Raw genomic sequence first — 6,276 nt, forward strand, 5'->3', positions numbered from 1 at the left:
TGGAAAGGAATGCCAGGCACATCATAGGCACTAATGTATCTTTGCTGAATGAATGATCCCGATTTATATTTCCCCACCAATCACATTTTTACAAGGACTCCTTAAGTTCTTATTGCTGCTAGTATATTTCATTTATATTCCTCTTCTCGGAAGAGCCATATTGTTTAAAGCAAACCTGGAGAGCAAGATTCTAACACACCTTGCTGATAATCCTTATACAGATCAGTAACAAATGCCTACTTGTTTAAGAATTTTTTTTTCACTCCAACTAATTCCAGCTATAATGTTGGGACAGCTCAGTGAAAAGACCCAGCGAAATACCTACCTGTGCGTTATTGGACCTACAGATTGTCCATGAAACATTTTGATTACAGCCTGGCTTTCAGCTTCCGGACTGTCACACTCACAGGCAGCAACAGCAACCTATCAACATGTAATAGTTCCTGTTTAAAAGAGCTTTAAACTCTGCAAAATGTGTTTATATCCATTGATTGTAAGCATAAGAAATGAAAAAATAGGGCACCTGGGTGGCTCAGTGGGTTAAGCCTCTGCCTTCGCCTCAGGTCATGATCTTAGGGTCCTGGGATCGAGTCCCGCATCAGGTTCTCTGCTCAGCAGGGAGCCTGCTTCTCTCTCTCTCTCTCTCTCTCTCTCTGCCTGCCTCTCTGCCTACTTGTGGTCTCTCTGTGTCAAATAAATAAATAAAAATCTTAAAAAAAAAGAAATGAAAAAATATATGAATGTTAGTCTGTGAAAAGTTTACAGTACCTTATTCACCAAAAAATTTATGTAAGTCAAAATTAAGTGCAAATGAAACAGGAGCTCTACCAAATTAGCATATTGTGTTTGTTCTCTTTCACTGAATTTTAACTTACACTTTAAAAAAACTTTTTTTTCCTTACCTCAATCACTTTTAACCCCTATTTTATAGATGAGGAAACAGACATAGAGAAATTAGATAAATTGTCTAGGAATTTGGGACAGGACAATCAAGGATCAACACTTGTGCCTTCTGAGGACATATTTAATATTGTCTCCCTATATTAAGTATGCTTCAGTTAAAAAAAATCAAATATGCAAGAAATAGCACTTTCCTCATTTTCTATAACAATGCTCTGCTTTGCAACCCATTTTTCTTGGTTGGAGGAAGACAAAGCAGTTATCAATTAGGGGAGGGGTGGCCCTTTGATTCCCCATCATCAATCAACACCAGCTGTCCTACGCGTGGCCCACTGCCCCTGTGTGCACGGCTCTCTGCTGCTTCTGTGGTATCCTCATCCTGCCACTCTCTTGCCCAAATATGGCAGTTTTGTCACTTACAATGCTGTCTAAAGTTCCAACTGCACAGTACCCAACACGGTCATTTCTTCCAAGTGGAATCTCACTGGCGACACAGTATGGTCTCAGGCCTCTGCTCTCAGGAACCACACATCCCCTCTCCTCTTGCTTCTCCCTTCCCCGGCCCAGGTGGGGATGCTTTAAATTCTCCCAGTCTATCACCGGCTGTGGGACTTTGGGCAGGTTATTAACGTCTCTGTGCCTCAGTTCCTCCACCTTTAAATGGGAATTTATTCTACAATAAATATTTAGTGAGTACCTAATATCCGCCAGGTACTATTCTGGATGATAGAGGTAAAGCAGTAAACAAAAACAGAAAAAAAAAATCCTTGCCCTCATGGAACATTCTTTTCTCTTTCTTTTTTTTCTTAAGATTTTATTTATGTATTTGAGAGAGACAGACAGAGGGAGAGAGAGCACAGGTGGGGAGGAGAGGGAGAAACAGGGACCTCACCCTGGTCCAATCCCAGGACCTGGAGACCATGACCGTAGCCCCTGAGCCACCCAGGGGTCCCCCTCATGGAGCATTCTTGACAATATTAGTAACAACAACCTTATAAGGTTTTGAGAGCATTAAATGAGTGCATACAGGTGTGCTTAAAAAGACGTGTGCATCACCTCCATGCTGACGAGGCGGATGAGTGTTAGTGAGGGTTTATTAACGCTGTTAGCTGTTGGTCTGTAGGGAGGGTGGTTTCCTTTCCCCAGTGTCTGCCGAAGAGTCCCTGTGCTGTCCCTGGTTAGGCCTCAGAACTAAAAGCCAGAAAAAGAAGCAGTTGCCAAACAACTTTTACGTTTTACCCTGCTTCATCCTCTCTGGAGGGAATGAGCTGAGTCAGCAATCTGCTTGAAGATGGGGAAGGTAACAGGGAAAAAGCAGGGTGAATACCCCTCAAGGGTTTTCTCGAGTCTCTCCTGCTTAGTGCTTTTTTCTGCAGGCTCGTGTCCTTCACATACACCCCCATGCACCAGATTGGGCTGTGTGAGAAAGAACTATGAATAAAAGTGACAGTCTGTATGATAATGTCCCACAGCATTTGAAGCACTATGAGAACGTAATGCAACATACCTTCCTTTTTCTCTGGAGGCTTTGGAACTGGAGCACTCTTAACCCCCTGGTATTTCATTAGTGAGTTCCTAACTGCTGTTCAAGATACAACATTGGCTCAGAGTCCCAATTTGCTCTTGTTTTTCTTATTTTCCAACCAATGTAGTTAGTTGATTATCTATGGTCCTGAATGAAGACTTCCAACCTGGACTGACTGCTTGCCTGAAATTGGTATCTCAACACCACCGCTTTGAGCTCTGGAACTTTCGGCAGACCAACACCCTCTGAAAGCATCGGTTTCCCCATCTGTAAAATGGTAATGATAAAAATCATTCTGAATTCTCAGAGTTGAAAGGAACAAACAAGTTAAGGTATTTAAATCATTTAGTGCTTGCTTGACATGCAGTCACTACTTGATAAGTATCAGTAGTTATTAGGTATTTCTTTAAGGATGGAAAAATAGGGGCACCTGGGTGGCTCAGTGGGTTAAGCGTCTGCCTTCAGCTCTCGTCATGATCTCAGGATCCTGGGTCCAAACCCCGTGTCAGGCTCCCTACTCAGTGAGGAGTCTGTTCCTCACTCTCCCTCTGTGCGTTCTGTCTCAAATAAATCAATAAAATCTTTTTAAAAAAAAAGGAAAAATAAATACAATGCTTAAAAAACAGCTCTCAGGGATGCCTGGTTGGTTCAGTCGTTAAGCCGCTGCCTCTGGATCAGGAGCCCACATGGGGCTCCTTGCTCAGCAGGGAGCCTGCTTCTCCCTCTGCCTGCTCTGCCTGCCTATTTAAAAAAAAAAAAATAGCCCACATATCGGTTCCTCTTTTTTTTTTTTTTTTATTTTGGTAAAGGGGAAGTGTTCAAATACACCCATTTCTACTTTTCCAGCTGTTCTGTTGATGGAGAAAGAAGGAAGTCCCCAGGAGAAGCCCACAGAACTTCCTTTACTCAGCTTCCTGATTTCCTTTTCACAGTTATTTGAGAAAGTTATTGGAGAAACTAAAAACATCAGAAAGGAAGTATTTAAACCTGGGATGGAGCAGTCAGGAAGCGAAGAATATGTTTCTCTTTTTGCTTACAACCTGTTTGGGTAATCGAAATGTGCTTGCAAATCTTTACTGTCTATGATTCCCAGATTTCAATAGGGATAGCACTATTCTTAACTGACTTTTCAGATACTGTGAAGAATCATACAATAATTATCTCCAAGATGGTCAGTAAATATTTTTCTGCCTAACCTATTCCCTGAAAGAGGATTCCCAGAGGTAAGTAAATAATAGTTGTATAAATAGCTAATATTTTTTTAACTGCTTCCTGTGAGCCAGGCATTAAGCAAAGTGCTTGGCATGTATTATCTCATTTAATGCCCCTAAAATGACATCATAAATGATGTGCATATCCTTGAGTATGGTTATGTAACTGTCTAGGGCATGTCATGAAAGCATTTCTAGATGCAAAATTCCTCGAATATTTTAATTTTATTCATGAGTTTCCATGTTATTTCTGTCGAGTGGGGGAAATAAGCATTACAATAGAGTAAATTGACTTGCATTTTTTTTAAAGATTTTATTTATTTATTTGACAGAGAGAGATCACAAGTAGGCAGGCAGGCAGAGAGAGAGGGAAGCAGGCTTCCTGCCGAGCAGAGAGCCTGATGCGGGGCTTGATCCCAGGACCCCAGGATCATGACCTGAGCCGAAGGCAGAGGCTTTAACCCACTGAGCCACCCAGGTGCCCCTTGACTTGCATTTTTAAAGACTTTTCCAGAATCGGGGCGCCTGGGTGGTTCAGTGGGTTAAAGCCTCTGCCTTCAGCTCAGGTCATGATCCCAAGGTCCTGGGATAGAGCTCCCCCCACCACATCGGGCTCTCTGCTCAGTGGGGAGCCTGCTTCCCTTCCTCTCTGCCTACTTGTGATCTCTGTCAAATAAATAAATAAAATCTTAAAAAAAAAAAAAAGACTTTTCCAGAATCAATTACTGTCCCCTCTGTATCATTACAATGTACACTGTAGGAGGAAGGTATGCCTTACACACTCCTTTGCCTTTACCCTGTCCTGTTACCCAAAAGCATCTCATCTCCTCAAAACCCCAGTTTTTAGAAAATAAAAGAATTGGCCTATTGACCTCTGAAATCTCTTTCCACTCTATTATTCAATGACATAATTTCCCCCTGAACACTTCTTACATGAAAACTAAGACCAAAGGGACACAGAGTTCCTGGACTGAAAGTTACAAGGGCACAAACTATCTTTGTCCCCATATCCGGCAACAAAGAAAAGATACTCAGATCAGAGGAAAGTGACCCTCTCTGATAATCCCAGGTCACAGAATGGATTCACTCTTTACAGGCACTAAAGTAATGCAGACAAAAGTATAATTTAGAGAGAATTTTTTGGTAAGATTAAATCATTTTCCTTAGAATTTGTCAAGAAGCAGACAACTAAAAAGTATTTATTAAAATAATTTGTATATTTAGATTTTTTACATATTTTAAAGATTATTAAACTAAAGAGGTGTGTTTTCCTCGTGAAATCTAGGGGGGGGGAGGAGATTTCGTGTTTTTGTTTGTTTGTTTGTTTTCATTTAAATTCCAGTTAACATCCGGGTAATATTAGTTTCAGGTGTGCAGTACAGTGATTCAACACTTCCATACATCACCTAGTGCTCATCACAGCAAGTACACTCCTAATTAAAGGAGATTTTGGAGAATAAGAACATGTAAGAAAATTTCCAAGACTCTATAGGGGATTAATAGTAGCAAACTCTGAGACCTGCACCTACCATGTACCTGGTCCTCACTCAGTGTTTTAATTTGCCAACGTCTCAAAGCAAGCAGAAGATCCAATATTTGAGCCAGCTCGTGTACCTTCATACTCTTTGCTATTAATCATTACATTAGATTATCTCATAACTATGCATTTATATACGTATATTTCTCAGTCTGTCTGGCTTCTATCATTTGCTGACACCATTTTTGAGGATTATTCTACTTCCTTTAGCCTGACCCTACCTATCAAGTAAATTTCTGATCTAAATTCTTTCTCCTAAGCAGGTTTTTCATCCTTTCATTCTAGAAATTGATCTTGCATGCCTTCATATCAAACGTGGAAGATTTTTGGCAGAATGCTTTTAGACTGGCCTGTTATGCAGAAAGGAAATTGCTTAGAACAAAGGAAATCAAGAAATCTTGGTTCTGCTAATACAACTAACATCTGCTGCCCTGTGTCTATAAAGGAAACAGAGTTCTGATGGAAGGAAAATTCTAAGCAATGACTACAGGAATTAGACAAAGCTTCAATCCTTAGGGCACAGACTTACACAAGAATTTTTTTTTCCATTTTATTTTATTTTATTTCTTTTCAGTGTTCCAGAATTCATTGTTTATGCACCACACCCAGTGCTCCATGCAATACGTGCCCTCCATAATACCCACCACCAGGTTCATCCAACCCCCAACCCCCCTCCTCTCCAAAACCCTCAGTTAAAAACAGTTTTTATAAGCAAAGGAGAAGCAGTTTTCATCAATAACAAAATTAACCAAAAGGTCCAGAAAACAATAAACAAAGTTATGCTAAAACATGTTTTTCTGGCCCCCAAGATACAATTTTGCTATATGAGAACTTTGATTCTTCATGAGCCCGAGCGATATGGGGAGAAAATATCAGCTGTTTCCAAAATGCTGGGACCTGATCCATGAAGCCTGGGAATGGTATGTTTTCTGGCACTGTGGACATTTGGATGAGGTAGCCTTTTCAATAGCTCATGGGAAACTATGGGCCTCAATTAGGAATGAACCTTAGGCTAGCAATTTCCCCTCAGGCTGGGGTAAAGATCCAGATTTACCAGTATCAGTCTGGGGTTTGGAGGAATTTATATAAATAGTTAACTTGTC

Source organism: Martes martes (genome assembly GCF_963455335.1).
Source record: "Martes martes genome assembly, chromosome: 2".
NCBI lineage: Eukaryota > Metazoa > Chordata > Mammalia > Carnivora > Mustelidae > Martes > Martes martes.